This window comes from Malurus melanocephalus, unplaced genomic scaffold, assembly GCF_030028575.1.
Source record: "Malurus melanocephalus ecotype Western Australia unplaced genomic scaffold, MMel_1.1 scaffold_102, whole genome shotgun sequence".
In the NCBI taxonomy this organism is placed as follows: Eukaryota; Metazoa; Chordata; class Aves; order Passeriformes; family Maluridae; genus Malurus; species Malurus melanocephalus.
Window position 1 is genome coordinate 899,473 of NW_026623334.1, and position 16,362 is coordinate 915,834.

At 38.1% G+C, this 16,362-nt stretch overlaps 1 long non-coding RNA gene across 1 annotated transcript in view; it reads right to left on the reverse strand.

Annotated features, from left to right (window-relative positions):
- The window catches only part of LOC130575304 (uncharacterized), an 84,268-nt gene extending 68,107 nt beyond the window's left edge, over positions 1 to 16,161 (reverse strand). The window contains exons 1-3 of the long non-coding RNA XR_008965541.1: positions 15,891 to 16,161; positions 15,405 to 15,456; positions 1,018 to 1,081 (exon numbers count right to left, since the gene is read on the reverse strand). This is a non-coding gene — a long non-coding RNA (uncharacterized LOC130575304). The remainder of the gene's footprint in view (positions 1 to 1,017; positions 1,082 to 15,404; positions 15,457 to 15,890) is intronic.
- Between the last annotated feature and the right edge of the window lie 201 nt (positions 16,162 to 16,362).

A 16,362-nucleotide genomic window follows, 5' to 3' on the forward strand; every position in this document is an offset into this window, starting at 1 on the left:
YAGGATATTCTGAAACAGTAGCTTTCAGTTTTGCTTGTACTGTAAAGTGCATTCCCATCTTTTACCCAAAAATCTACTTYCCCTAAAACAAATTTAAAAGGAGACTAATAAAAAGTAATGAAAGCTTTTAAAAGTCTGAACTATTCAATCAATTTTATTCATTTAGAAAGTACAGCTGTCTTCTGGTTTTAGTCATTTAAGAGATCAGGGTTTTTTTTAATTATGTTCCTTTATCCCAGTGTAAATGACTTTTCCTTGTGTAAGGAAACTTCTGCCTGGTTAGGTCTCAGGAATGACTTCCCAGATCAGTGAAAGTCATACAAATTAATAAATTGCTTCATCTCTGACTACACTGATTGTAGAGTTCTGGCAAGGGCCCTTCACTTAGAGCAGGGAGGCTCTGCTGCAGCAAGACCCACATCCCACCACACCCATAGGTAACCACTGAGTTTCTAACTGTAACAATCACATGCCACAGATTTCTGCACAGAGAGCTCTGAGAAAAAAACCCAAATGAAATTTCTCTGTACAGCTGAACACAAAACTGAGGCGCTGACAAAGGGCAGTCAGGAGGTGGGAAGTCAGTTCGCCTCTTGTCTAACAGCCTGACAGCAGCAGAACAAAACATCTTGAAAAGGCCCATTTATAAATTTTTGGAAGTTTTATTATTAGCTACATCACATGCAGTTGATTATTCTACATTTTGATTATAGCAGACATTTGTTTTTATCTGGTGATTTGGTATTCCAAGCAGGCTAATTCAAACTCTTGCATATTTTAGCCACACTCAGTTCAAAAGTCCTTCTGTTTGAGAGAAAGGTCATTACAGGCTATTACTATAAAACAAATTTAGCCTTTCATCCCTTTATGTTGGCTAAAGAATGTCAACTGTGAGACTGTAACTCTTTTAATCTATTTATTGTCCCAGACAATTCTGCTTTCTAGATTTCATACACACAAACACGTGTAGAAATGAAAGTAGTACAAATATATGTAAAAAATTTTGCCAACTCTTACCACCCTTTCAGGCGAGTTGTTAGGGCCCTCCCCTTGTTCATAAAGCACTCAGTTATGGATATCCCTGGAAAACATAAGAGGCAGATCAAACTCTGAATAAACTCTGTAATTAGTGTGACTAAAGGTTTGCTGACCTCAGTAATGAGACAACTCCATATACAGTTCATAGCTCAAAACACCTGCTAAAACTGCACTGCTGTCCCTAGTCCAAAACAGCCTAAGTCAAGACTTTCGTCAGACTCCAGACTTTCTACTTCCCCAAATCAAAGTTCAAGGCTGAAACTTCCATCTGGTTTGAACACTCTAGTATGTGGAAAAGTTTCTACTGAAATCTCTGGGTTATGAAATTCAAAAATCACTTGTTTTAGGTGTACTGTAATGAGATGCAAGAAGAACCAAAATGCTTCTCCTTATTTTCTCTTTGCTTAAATGCGTTTTTTCCTGGATCATACACCTGATTTCACTGACCTAACATACACAAAAGGTTTTCCACCGAAAACAAACATAAGTTACAAGGAAACTGGAGTATTTTTCAGACCAAGTTCACAGTAACACAAAGTATTAATTCCCAAGGAACACAAACACTTTCTTGGGCTACATTTTACCAAGTTTTGATAATTTCTTTGTGTCTAACTCCAAAAATCATAAATCTCCAACTGTTTTCCCTGCTTTTCTTTCCAAACTAGAAATACACACAATTCCATAGGTATGCTGCAAGTTGGAAGTCACACCTTCCATGTAGAAAACTCCGAACAAGCAGCACTGGGACTCACAGGAGAGGATAAATTTTACTCTAAACTTATAATCTAAAAAACTTTAGATGTCAGATTCCTCTACACAACTACCTCAGATTGCTTTTATGAAGGAAGACTTCGGGGTWTGTCCCCAATTCTTGTGAGCAAGCAACATGGAAGGTGTTGTCACCTTTCATGGAAAATTTTATGTTTCATTTCATAAGTTACAAGTTATAAGACAACAATATGTCTCAATGCAGACTTTAGGATGACACAATGAAAATTTAGCTAATTACTAAACAGGATGCTTTATTTATCTTCAACTCTGATAAGTAAATGCTTTTAAGGGCTGCAGAACAAAGGAGAAACCACAGCACAAAGATGAAAAACACAAGCAAGTGGAGCACGTACACGGAAATTCAGTTTGTCACAAAATAAAATTCATTAAAAGGGTCATGTTGTTCCAGAAACAGCACTGAGTGAGACGGTATAATCATAAAAAATGTGTTGAATCAGTACAAATCCAGCCTCAGGCAAGAATTTTCCTCAAAAGTTTGAGTTTTAATAGCAATTCAGACTCTGCCTGATGAGCAATTCCATCCAGAGGTCAGAAGCAAAATCTTGCCAAAGTTCGCCTTTTTAAAAACATTTCTCCAAAGAAYAAAATGAACACAAAATTTCCTCTGATCCAAAAGAAATGAAGTTATAATGATCAGAAATAATATTGAACAGACTTCAGCAGGATAATAYTAGATATTAAAAAATGCCACTATTAGCTTGATAAAGTTTAAAAACATTGCAACCAATCTTAAACTGCACTTCTAAAATTGAATATGGCAATCCTGTATGAGCCATTTTAAAAGAAAAACAGAAGTTGWCAGCAAGCTGATTTAAGTTTTCAATATATCAAGATATAATTTGAGCTACAAATCTGGATACCCTGCTACCTACACAAGCCTGTAAGATCTAGGAAGAGTTCAGGAAGACATTATATGTAATTAATATTTATGTATAACGTTTTCTCTTTTATAAGCAACTTTGCTCAAAAAATATGTTTGATATTCTGGTAATTCACAATTGATTTAAAATTCATCTCTTTCCAGCACCTGAAGATGCTCATGGGAAGAGAAATTTAAATGTAGTATAAAAATTATTGATGCGAACAATCACCTACTCTGAAAACAGATCCCTAACTTTTTGCAATGCCATTTCCTAAAATTGCAAAGGGTATGGATTCAGTGATTTTGGCTATCTTTGTTCACTACAGCTGAGTAAAACATTAGTTAAGCCAAGCAGCAGAGCAAGRGAACGAGCTTTCCAGCCTTTACTCGTAACCTTGTTTAAAAAGTTTAGYCTGCCAAATTCCAGGTCCCAGAAGGTCTGAACTTCTCAGGAACCAAGCCAACCTTGAAACTACAGAAGTAGTACAAGTRGAGTTGTATTTTGAACTGAAATCAGTAGCATGGCTTAACACACAACAGTAAGCAAAGAAGAAATGATGGAAGTAGAGTCTGTCATGTGCTTGAACAAGCTTCATTCTGCCGGACGAGAACCAACGAGTCTCTACTCTGACTGCACTAAGGAGTCTTGTAATAGGTCTCTTATAAATATTCAGTAGATCCACCATGGCAGCAGCTCCAAACAGAGTGAAGGGTGAAGGTCTCTTAAAGAGCAGCTCTAAGCATAACGCAGCCAATTCTGACTGGAACCTGATGCTGAACCAACGCCAGCTGACAAGGGCRTGACCTTCTATTGATGCTGAAAATGATGACTTGGTTCAAAAATTGTTTCGTTTTGCTGCCACAAATTTAACAGCTCAGGCTTTGTCCCCATGAGATGAGTAAAACATGCTCATTAAGTAACCTGCTTCCAGAGAGACAGGATTTTAAACAAAGGCTAAGCACCTTTATTTTAATATTACAMATATGTCTTCAAGGTGCTTTAACGCAGACCAGTTGTTGAGGTGCAAACCGAGCACAGCTCACCCAGTCCCAAACTGCCACAGGACACGTTCTCCACAGGAAGACTGCACTGATGGAAGTTACAGGTAATACAAAATGTGCCAGCAAACAGCACTGAGCAGAAATACAGCTCAATACACCATCACAGCAATTCAGAGCCTCTTCAAATATGTGCACAAATAAAAGGAAATAATTTTCAATTTGTTTATCCAGTCTAGCAAGAAGGACAATTATGAATTATTTTAGCAACTTCTTTCAGTCCAAAATATTTACTGCACATTGTTTTCATCTTCCTAGTTACTGACATGCCAATATCAGACAATATCTGTTACAATCAACTTGGATTTACTATTCCTACCAGCTGTCTTAAGCCTAACCAATAAATAAATATTGAACAAAAAAGGGGATGAGAGTATCCAAATGCCACAAATTTAAGCAGGCTGTTATTTCTTACTCTGAATGCAGTAACAAGAACTCCAGAGGCCAAAATGYTCCAACTGAGCTAACTGTGGCTTCCTGCTGCTGTTACCAACATGCTACTGTAGAAAAGTAATTGCAAATATTACTCACAAAGCACAAAATAGAAACAAACGAGATAATRGAAGAAACACGTATCTTCTGGCAAAAACAAAACTCATTAGAAGATTATGTTCAATATAAGTCAATATRCTTTGAAGCCAGCTGTAAAAAGTGACAGTGGAAGTGTTTAAATTTAAATAAACCTCTTAAAATTCTTTGTTGCACTAAAGGCAGAAGTTTGACCTTAAATGTTWATTTAAATGGATACAACCAAGTTGGTTAAAAAACACAAAGTGTGACCTCATGAAGGCAGTGGCTAATGGTGCCCTCAGACCTGCAGCCACATCCCAGCCTGACTCAGCTCTCTCCATCCAGATCCACCTTCACGGCCAGCACAGGAAAAGGGACATTCACTGACAGCTTATCCCCACTGGGAGAAACMTAACGGGAGATTGTCTTGCAACCCTGGAACTACTTTCTGATTTTTGCACCATAGACACAGAAGAACTGGGATTGGAAATACCCCTGGATATCACCTGGCAACTCTCCTGTTCAAAACAGAGTCCATTTGAACAAGTTGCTCAGGATCTTTTCCAGTCATATTTTGAAAATCTCTAGGAACATGATCTCCACAATCTCTGGCYAACTTGCTCCAGAACTCAGTTCACACTTAATAGCAAATATTTCTCAGTTTTTGATTGAAATAAGACTCCTCCATTTTGTACCTGTCAGTATACAAGGCTGTGCTGCTTGCTGTAATATTCTTGATCCGTGCAAACTGCTTAAATCAATGAGCTCCAAAAATGACAATGAGATGTATAACCATGAAATTTATTGACCATGCCTGCATGCATTAGTAATCACACAGTATGGCCTCTGGGTCCGATAATGCAGAGCTGGATTCCTTCATCTTCCAATGACTGCTCTAAATTCCCAGTCACACAAGGACACACAAAACAAGCACACTTTTCTTTTTTTTTAGTCCTAGATATGACACCTACTTTAAACCAGTTGGATTTTGTCTTGTTATTATACATAGTTAGTAAGTTTCTTTCAATTCCATACTATCAAAGGTATTTTAAATACTTAGTTTCTCAGAAAATCTACCRTTAATACACCTTGTCTCAAAAAACATGTGCAAAAACCAGTTATTCTTAGGGGGATCTGGCAGAAACTTGTATGAACTCAATGTTCTTGAGATTTCTATCAGAAATCAGTCACTTGATTTCATGTGAAATGACAAGCATGCAYACAAGCATGTTTTTTTGTTCTCTGTTACAAAAGTCTCAAGTGACATTTGCTGTAAGAAGAACAACGTTAACAGCCAGTGAAATGTCAAAAGGTTTCCCAAGGAGAAGTCAAATCTGTTCATGCTTCCAACTCTTAAAGCACCTGAGTAATTCAGGTGTACCCAAACTACACCTGGGTGAAGAAGAGGGAAATAAATATCAGGTGTTAACCACTAATATTAAACTGCGTACTGTTGCATTTGTGCATAATGCCTTTCTCATTTTACATTCTCTAGAAAAAAATGCTTTGAGACATTTTTCCCCAATAGAATTTTCCAACTTGCTGTAACTGTTTTATATCAGTGCAGCTACTGAAGTCACTTAGTTTAGAGTACAAGACTGATAATTAAGTCAGCCTATTTCAGGGTCTTCCCCCTCCCCCGGCTTCTTCATGACAGCTATTTTCATTCTGGACTCTCCACACACTCTGTGCACCTGTAATCTGTATCTACATTGTATTAGTAGGATCCTCCTAATTAGATTTAATTTCTTCAAGTGAGGAAAAAAGTGACATGCTAAGCCTGCCAGTTCTTTGAAGAATGTCCTAGAAGGTCAAATGGTGTGTATACAAGGGCTTTGTGATCCGTTTGACATAAGGAAGATAAGGTTGGTCAACATTTCAGATGCCTTCAGTAATGAAAAGCAAAGTAACTGGTATTGATCCCATTCACATCAATCTCAAAATGGTAAACAAAATAATTATATCCTCTGTATAGCAGTCTCATGGGTACATGCAGATAYACTTAACAGATTACAGACAGAAGACAGCTCATTTAAATCAGACGCTATGTGAAATGCTAGTTTTCTTAATTGAGCTGCCACTATGTAAAGCTTCTGAAATCTCTATGTGCCTTATCCTATTTAACCAWAATTTGTAACTCTAAATCAGTACTTTTCCTACAGATTATAGGTCCAGTTTGTCTACTTCTGAAAAAAACAGAAATACCTATATTATTGTTTTTGAAGTTTTACAATTCTAAACTATGTTGGTTTAGTACTTCAAAGAAAAAACAATTTWAAAAATTTTAAAATATCACTCTTCCTGTGTGAAACCAGCTGCTTTCCCCTAGACTCCAACCTCWTTTCACATGAAATAGTTGTGCTTAACCTGTAATTCTTATTAGCCTTTCTTTCTGCAGTACCGTAACAAACGACACCATACACTACTTTAAGTAATCAAGGACTAAAAGGCTTCTCTTACAGACCTTGCTTTCTTCTTCATTGGAACCAAATGCGTGGAACCACACAGTACAATTCCATCTACACCAAATCCCTGCCCTACAGCCTCCTCTTCCCAACTGCATTACTGCGACAGACACATCTGCATTTGGCACCTGCTCCTTCACTACCAGGATCAGCAGCCAATTTCCTTGGCTAAACACTGCACCTTCAAAACACAGCAGTATTTACTCATTACTGCCCAGGTCGTAAGCCTGTATAAAAAAGGAAATTTATAATAAGCCAATACATAGTCTTACTTATGCTTCAAATGTATACTGCCAATGGATAACAGGCATTCTCTCAGCCCAATTTTGTGTTTTCTAAAGGTAATATTATATAGAAAGGTTACTGCATTTTAACAAGAGTCATTGTAGTTCTTGAAACATTGATACATAAAATGAGGTAAAAAATTACAGAATCTATACCTTTAGTTTCCATTAAAAAAATGAGATTTCTTTGCATTGCTCCCCTGCCTCAATTACACCTTTAATAAATTTCAGAACATTTAACTTGTGAAGCTTTCAAGATCATCCTATTGCCTTGTGGTACAGAGAATGGCCTTCTACTTCTTTCTACATTCAGATGGACAATGCAAAGCAAATTTTTCATTTAGGACATATAATGAGTTAAGCCAAAACAAAGGGAGCCAACACAGGGTCAAAATAATATAGGAAACTAAAACACCTTATAGGGCAGAATTTAAGACACTGACAGCTCTCTTGGCCAATGTTAAGGTTACCAGCATCACCCTCCTACAGAGAGGGAAATGAGAAGAATTTGCTAAATATAGCTAGAACCGGTTGGAAGGATGCCTATCCTTATTTGTGCATTCATCTGTTTAATTGTGGGCAATATAGTCCACTAGACAGCCTGAAGCAAGTGTGGAYGTTCAATATTCTCTGAATTATACAATCTCAACTGGAGATTGGACTTAATTACACAGTTTACAATAGTATAAATGGCAACTTTGTATTCTGGAACTCTTCACAGTTGTAGGTACCTCTCAATTCTTTTMTCCGGTTTTGGAAGTGCACTAAATGCCTTCAAAACTGTGTGCRATTTTAAACAAGCATGGTGAGAAAAACACAAGAATTCCATGGCCTATTGTGTGACTGTGTCTTTCAAATCCAAAAATATATAAATATTCATACACGCTGACATCAAAAATCAAGTTTTATGCTCAGAGCTTATTTAAGTTTGGTAGTCTGTGGAGGTTCACATTTTATCTTAACGTGATCTCTAAGTGCATTTCTAAAATAGTTGCAAAATTTAAATATACCTGTCAACATGTCTTATCAAATTAATCGTTATTTATTTGAAAATAAAGCCGTAACAATCACACAAACCTGAAAGAAACAAGTCAAGAAAGTTTATATACCTGTGACCTAAGCTTTCAAAAGGACTCCTACACATAAACCCTTCATTGTAAAGAATATTGTAAAGAAACATAATGGAATTAAACACGCACTAGGTGCCTAAATCCCTTTAAGAATCTGGGCCTAAATTCCTAAYAGATACCTCTCAGCCAAGGTATCAATTTATTTATAAATATCACTGAGATTCTCTCATGTTCCTTCTATATATACAAAACAAGCTTCAGTTCTGTTTAATATTAGTTCTTCAGTACCTTAACTACTAAAGTTCCTAAATATCAGAGTTATCATACTGTTTCTTGGCTTCTAAAACAGTGGAAAGTGGTTTGTGGCATCATAAATGAAGTGAGTGGGTGGTTATTTCCTTGACTAGATAGATGAGCATGGGTTGGGATTTAGAAACCCCACCATCAGCATAGTAAGCAGTTTGCAAAAGCTGAAGACTGTTTATCACCTGCAGGAACATACCACAGWGAAACATAGAAAAAAAAATGTGGTAACCTACAGAGGTTTCAAACTTATGGATTACACAATTCAATAATCTTCCATCGTCACACCACATTAAAAACAGCACCTTACCCTCCACCTCTAAAATACTGCCTCAGGAGAGGGAACACGGGTTTTGACTGCCATTATCTTTCAGCCTGCAGTAAGGAAGTGCCTTGGTCCTGAACCAAAACCCACAGGAATTTAGCAAGTGCTATTTCTGCTTGTAGTAAAATCTTCAATATGTAATTTACATCTTGATATGTCATCATTTCTTGGTATTTAACTTAGTAACAGCTTCTCTAAAGTAGAGATTTTATTACATAAATTATGGAAGTAGCAGACTGGGTGTAGTGGAGACAGCATAAATTTCTGAATCAATACAAAATATGTCCCYAGTAGTAGTTGTTATTCCATGCAGGTGTGTTATTGATTACAGTCATAATGGTCTCACTTTAGCTGCCATCAATAACTCACTACTTGTATTGTCACACTGAATTAAAAAAGAACCAGTCTAAAAATATGAGGAGAAGTTATACCAGCATGGCATGACCCAGCCTGTGGTGCAAAGAAGCAAAATACTGCCAGTTTAAGTTAAGATTTGTGTTTGAGACTTCACCTGACAATACACTGATAGAATTAAGTCAAATGTGATACTTATTCAGGCAAATGTATCTTTAACATTCTGGAAAACTCTKAAGTTTATGGATCCAGCATAAAGTAAGAGTTTTCAATACTTTGGGACCATTAGAATACATGTACTGTTATGCAAAATGGAATCAAAGTTTTGTAAGTGGTTATTGACATTTTACTGATGAACATGACTGAAGCTTCCTTGCATCAGATTAAGAATTGTGGAAGCAATGTTAGATTATTTCAGKTTTTTTTTAATTCCTAATTTCRGAAGGTAGTCCCCATAAARTACCTGTATTTTCTACTCAGCAGARAGATGCTCACAAAGACSCAGTTAAAAAACTTGATTCAATCTCATAGACTGGATTAGCCTCCAGAAAAGTCTGTCTGTATCCACTGTTTTTATCTGCAGCCAGAATTGGCTGCCCTTTCTAAACCATGGATCTAATTTACAAGCCTGAAGTCATTGTACCTACCCCAACTTAAGTGTCACATCTCAGATTCTCCTTCCCCACTTTATGAACCAYATTTTAAGTCACTCTGCAATTTGCTTTCCTCTGGGCAACCCCTGCAAGCTTGGCTACTCTGCATACTGTTAAAAAGATTACAATTTTCCCATTTAAAATTTGTAAAGATTAGACTACTCAGTATCACTATATACATTCAGCTCTCATCAAGCTGAGAATCCAGTAGCCATGGACACTGCTGATCAGTGAAACGCTGCAATACAGTTTCTTACCAACAGGATAATCCAGTAAAAAAAGTCTGTGCCATCACTTCTGTCACTGTTCTGAACAGCAGTTACTTAAAATTTTATCACTACATAATCCAAATTAAACAGAGAACGTTTACTGTAATGAGAAGGCTCCATGGAGGTATTCCAACTCATGGGTAGAACTTACATCACCAGAGCAGATGAAGAAGAGGCAGTTAAATTACTGGAAACAGTAGCTCTAGTTTCACTAACTTTACATTGCAATGAATGTAGATCAGTTAAGAAAASACTTTCATACAGGAACAAGTTCAGGCAACATTTTTCTGCACAAAWTATCCCCACGATTGTCTCTTTTTATGAAAGCAGAAATAAGAGGGGAAGGTAACTAAGCTTAGAACAAAGGCATTTGTGAYATACAAAGGCCAGATCCTGTACAGTTACTGCTCAGCACCTCAATCAATCAATACCACTGCATCTGTAAGAATTCTTACACAGATTATTTCRTTAGATAATTCTAACTATATTTATCCAGAATGCAGGTCTTGATACCCATCCCCTGCAAAGTCCACTCTCAAGGATAGCTGTGCAAAGGAAGCACTGAGGCCTAACTCTAGACTCCCAAATTACTAGGTTCTGAAAGACGTAAGGAAAGTAATAAATATTTTGAGTTTACCATAACTACAAAACGTCAGGACTTATCCAAACTGATTTACTCACTTCTTCCCTCTCACTTGCTTTCACTGTTTAAACTAACTCTTCAGTAAAGCAATTCAGAAGACAGCAAATGGCTCACAATTCCTAAATAAACCATAACAAGCTGAATAGYACCTGTTCTGGAGGACAAAGGCCTGTTGCCAAGGCACTAGACTTCAAGTTTCCAATGGCTTATGACAGCAATAACAAGGCAAACAAAATAAATAATAAAAATGAAACTGAAAGATACCTTGACAGTGTCCTTTTAATCTTCAGCCAACTTGAGATGTCACGTAAGCACTGAAGCAGCAAAAAGGTGATACTGCTTAGACAGCAAAATCTCAATTCCTCCCTGACCTACAAATCAGAAGCTAATAGATTAGTGGTGCACTGGTGTGTATCTGCACAGTATCTCATGGAAACCCTSTCGCAGCTTCTGAAACTAAACGCATGTGCTCTAAGATGCAGAAAAAGCCTAACTATAAATAACATCAACTGAAGCATGCACAGAAGATTTTGACAACCCAGTCAAGGACCTTATGGAACAAAAATCCCAAATTGTCTAAGAAAGCCATCATATCTGAAGAGATGAAGCATACTGCATGTAGCTCAGGAACAGAAAGGTCTTCCCAGTGCAACATAAACTGGAGAGCAAGACAGAGAGGCACAACCCTGCCCATATGTTCTCAATGGATCTCAGTACCTTGTAATATTGCCAGCAGCAGCAGCACCACTACACAAGTGGCGGATGAGAATTACTTTCTCGGACCACTCAGTTTCAAAGCTGTGATCTAAATATTACAATTTTACTCTTTCTAAATACATATTCAAAATATATGGCACATATATTTTACTATAGTCAAAAATCGTTCAAATTATCTCATGGTAATTAACATCAGTTGATTACAGAGGATTAAGACTTGCAGAATCAGACCAAGATACCCTTCATTGAGATGTTTTCGAAGAGAGACACAACTGCACATATTTAATGCTCACAGGTTTTCCTCAGCGTACTGCTGCTAGTAAACATTTTCTATCTTGTGCAAAATGTGCATACACTTTAGAAAACACACATTTAGGTATCTATACAAGTACCCACAGATATTTTCTTTCTAGGCTAACTCTCAGACGGCCTGATTTTGAAAGATATGTTTAAGCAGATCCCTTGACTTCATTGTGGCCARCTTCCTGGAAACAACTTTAGCTGTCTCTTACTTGGGTGAAATCAGTGACATTTYCATCAGCTTTATCTAGATGGGAAAAAAACCATATACAAATACAAATAAATGTGTATATACATACATATATATATATATATACACGCATAGAAAAATGCAGCATCAACTTCTATGGAATTTGATAAAGTAACCAGTTAAAAAAAAAAATCAATAAAGCCAGTCACTTCAAGGGTATAATGCTGCTTTTCAGAAAGAAGCATTGGTTCCAACAATGGTAAGCTCCATGGTAAGAAAATGTATGTTCTTAGTAGGAATGAGGTGTAACTAGATATGAGCTTCAAATAGTCAAGATTCAAGTATTTTAAAATGCCATCCATATGTACATTCCTACTGTGCCTCTCTTACACATTTTTTTATCCCTAAGGTTAACTGATATTCAAGAAAGGCATTTATTTTGATGGGTCAAAATGTCAGACTACCCTGAAACAGTGGCAATCAATGAGTCTCATCAGGAGTCCAAAATATTATTTTGTTTGAGCAGTGAGTATAAATTAATGATGAGTCATAGATGCTGTCCACTTACTATTAAATGATTAGTCATTTACAGACAACACACCAAATGCTACTCAAAATTGTGACTGCCAGAGGGTTGACTGTCAGGCTTTCAAAAGACTGAGTATTACTAAATAAAGCTGTCTGTTCATAGAATGTTGCACAAAACCAGTCACAAAAAGAACTGGATTCACTAGAATTAGTTATTTCTCTTACATACTATTTAAAACAAATSTGAGCTAAGCTAATGGAGAAACTGAAGACCTCTAGAAGCTCAGCAGACTGCACCAGAGGTAGCTTTACAGTTTGTTTTGGACTGCCTGTGAAATGCAAGGATAGGAGTGAAAAGGACAAACATGGAACAAAACACTTGCATGGCAGTTTTTAGGGGTTGGCTTTGTTTTACACAAGTTAACTGAATGAAATAAAACCCACGTCATTATCTAAGTTGATTACTTCTTTTTTCAGATGCTTAGRTGGTTACCTATCTTGCTTCAGCTCAGAGGCAGACAACATCCTACCTGAAATTTAAGAGAATACGTCAACATCTCCTTGTCCTTATTTTAATGCTTAAATCCATGATATTGCTAATGCYCTTTTCTGAAGAAAATATGTGTGTCAAGTTGCATGTTTACTTTAAATATCTTGTATTATGGAAAGAAAATTTTTTTTTTCTAGAGATATGTGGATTTTAATTTTAAAAATCTCATTACTAATTTCCAGGAAACACACATGAAGTCTGAATAAGGTAACTGCATGCAACAGATGTGTGAAATTCCTTCCTTATCCCAACTGGTGTAATCCTACAGTTGGCCTTTTCCTCCTTATTCTGTAGAAACAGATAACAAAGGATAAAAATTGACCTAACTGCTTTGAATGTAACTATCTATGATGGCTATTAGGATGGCATCACAGTTGACAAAATACTGTCATACTCTGGTTAAACTGGAAAGACACAAGCCAACTGCAATCTCACACTTAGCTGCTACAGCATTTGTTTACAATGTCTGTGTCAATGATTTATACTCACACAATAAAATATTAAGAGCAAYAAACTACAAACCTGGTAGCACAAGAATTCTAACAGGTTTTCCTTGCAGTGTATCAATTCTGACACTACCTAAGATCCACCAAAAGCACTGCAGATATAATGTGTTGCATTACATAAAATCAAGTACAGAAGCTTAGTTTTATATAACTGTAATATGCATACAGATGGTCTTCAGGACAAAGTATCTAATTTAAACTACAGTTTGTACAAATTTGAAATATAAGCAAAAGGCAGGAATTTTGCCATTCCTGGTACAGTATCCTAACTCAATAAAATTGGAAACTTCCTCTATTTGTACCTCTTACTGGTTCTTCCAATATTAAAAAACTTTCTGAGACTGAAATCAATTGCAGAGCTTTTCAATTAATAGATGAAATTCAAAGAAGGGAATGATTTTTCATCTCTTGTAGCCAAATAGTAGTTCAAAACTATGGTCATATTAATTGAAATTCAGTTATTTATGTTGACAGCAACTATGGCATAAAAAATAAGCAAAGTCCACTTTATAAAGATCACCAATGTCAAATAAAACACAGTCTATGATCTCTGAACACACGAAGATAAACCATGCAGTGAAACTATGCGGTCAAACTATTGTTCTTCCAAACCTTGCCTTCCTAATRCATTCCTTTAGCCAAGCAATGGGAAGATAAACCCATTTGCCTAATGGAGCATATAATTTAAATATTTCAGGCAAGCATTTACAGAGATGSTGCCTAAAATAAATTTACGAGTCATCCATCGAAATATCTTGCATGATGAAGACCCCAGCAGACTTCACAACTTATTTTTTCTATACAAACTCTCAACTCTACAGCCCTTGCAGCTACTTTAGTCACCATGAGAACTCTGTATTACATTATTACACCAAATCTTTTTCTTTTCTTTCCATAACAGATTTAATATGAACCTGCAYTTTTTTCTCTTTTGCAGTGCCTTGCAACACTTCTAAAATCACTAAAATTCCAGATTTCACCCATGGCACCATGCATTCCTGCACAATTTTGTAAATACAATACGTCTAAATTTATGGAGCCTTACAGGACTAGTGTATTTAGCAGATTGCAGCACTCTATCCACAGGAACACACACTCAGCCAATGTCAATATTCTGTCATTTAGAAGCAGGATTTCTTACCATAAAGCACGCCCATTAATACAAATCAGCAGGGCTGTCGTCCCCCCCTCGCACTCCAAACTTGTACGTAGGGTTTAAGCTATTGGTATAACAGGTCTTCACTTGATTAAAAAAAAAAAAAACAAACCTGCTTAGGCTTTTTTTTTAACATGCTATGAATCACGTTTTACACTGTGACCTACCTAAGGCACAACACTACAGCGTAACAAGCGAAGTGCATGTTACAAGAATTCCCCCGTTTCACAAAGACAAACGAGTGTCTACGTGAAAAAAAAAGAGAAAGCAAGATAGTCTCTACCATTTCATATTCACTAGAAGTGAACGTTTCAAAGAGTTTTTCAACTTCTACAAACGTCAGATTTTTACCGTGTACCTCAATACTGCAGAGAAAGCCAAAATTAAAAAATAACCCCTAACTCTGGCTTTTAAGTCTGTTATGGATTTCGCGTTTGTGAAAAAAATAGGTTAGTTTTGTTTGGTCTTTTCTACAAAGAGACTCATCTCCTATGCATGCCACAAATAACCTGAGCAATGACTTCCCTCCATGACAAGAGCTGCCCATCATATTGCAGGATTATTACAATGTTGGTTTGTTTAGGGGTTGCTTGTGAGTGCGGCTTGCGTATGTAATTCAGGCATTCGCATACATCAACTCCTCGTTGCGCATCTCACAATAAACTGATGAACGCTGGTAAACCTGAACCAGCAACCTTTAGCAAACAAAGAAGTCGAGCCCGGAATCGTGATGCAAAATCATCCCAAAACGTTTTACACCCCGCAAGAACCTCTCATAGAAAATAGCCCGGCAGCCTCATTCACTCCCCATAACCCAGCGATCTGCTCACCATCTCCGTCTTATTTCTCTGTCCTCAGCTTATTTTCCTTGCTGCTACTGGGCTTCAAGGAGGCGGCGTACAAAAAAAAAAAAAAAAAAAAAAAAAAAAAAAAAAGAAAAATGTTTTAAAAAATAAAAAGGGGAAACCCCCCAACTCTTCAATAAACCACTCGGCAGCCGCTGGGCAGCAGCATGTCAGCCTCTTGTCTTCCTCTCCCGCTCCCCGCGCAGGAGCCGCTCCCGCCGTGCCCGCCCCGCGGGTGCCCGTCCGTCCCCCGCGCGTTCCCCGGGAGAGCGCCCGGGCTGCACCAGCTCCTCCCGCCTGCTCACCCACCGAGGCAGCCGAGTAGTCGCAGCCGGGCTGATTTTCCCCTCCCACCTCCACATTCCTATTTACAAAGGGTATCCAAGACCATCTTTATCCAGCGGGGGGGGGGGAGGGGGGAGGAAGGAGGGGTGAGGTGGAAGTAATAATTAACCCTTTTTTTGCATTTACCTTCTCTACCGTGATTTTTGCTCCGTTTTTGGAGCACACAGGGGAATTCCCCTTCTTTACAGAGCACATGGACTCGTTGCCATCGGGCCCACCGGGTCCCCGCTCCCGCACCCCGGCTTGGCCGCTGACGGTGCTCCTAATGGCCCCAAGGCCGCTCCAGAAAAAAGGTCCAAGGGCACGGCTGGAAAACGCGCGCCCTCCCCAAATTATCGCTCGGAAAACAACAGGAGCGGCCCGCCGGCAGACGGGAGCGCACTGTCCGGCCAGACTAYGATAGCACCGCTCGCCCAAATCTCTTTTTTTTCCAAACAGGGCGTCACATTCCTCAACACTCGCATCTGGGGGCAGGAGCGCGGGAGGCGTGAGGGGTCGCGCGCAGTGCCCGCCCCGCCGCCGCGCGCCCCACGTCCGCGGCCGCACGCGAACGGGCGCGCGGCTCCCGCGCCGCGAATTTTCCCATTGGGCGGCGCCG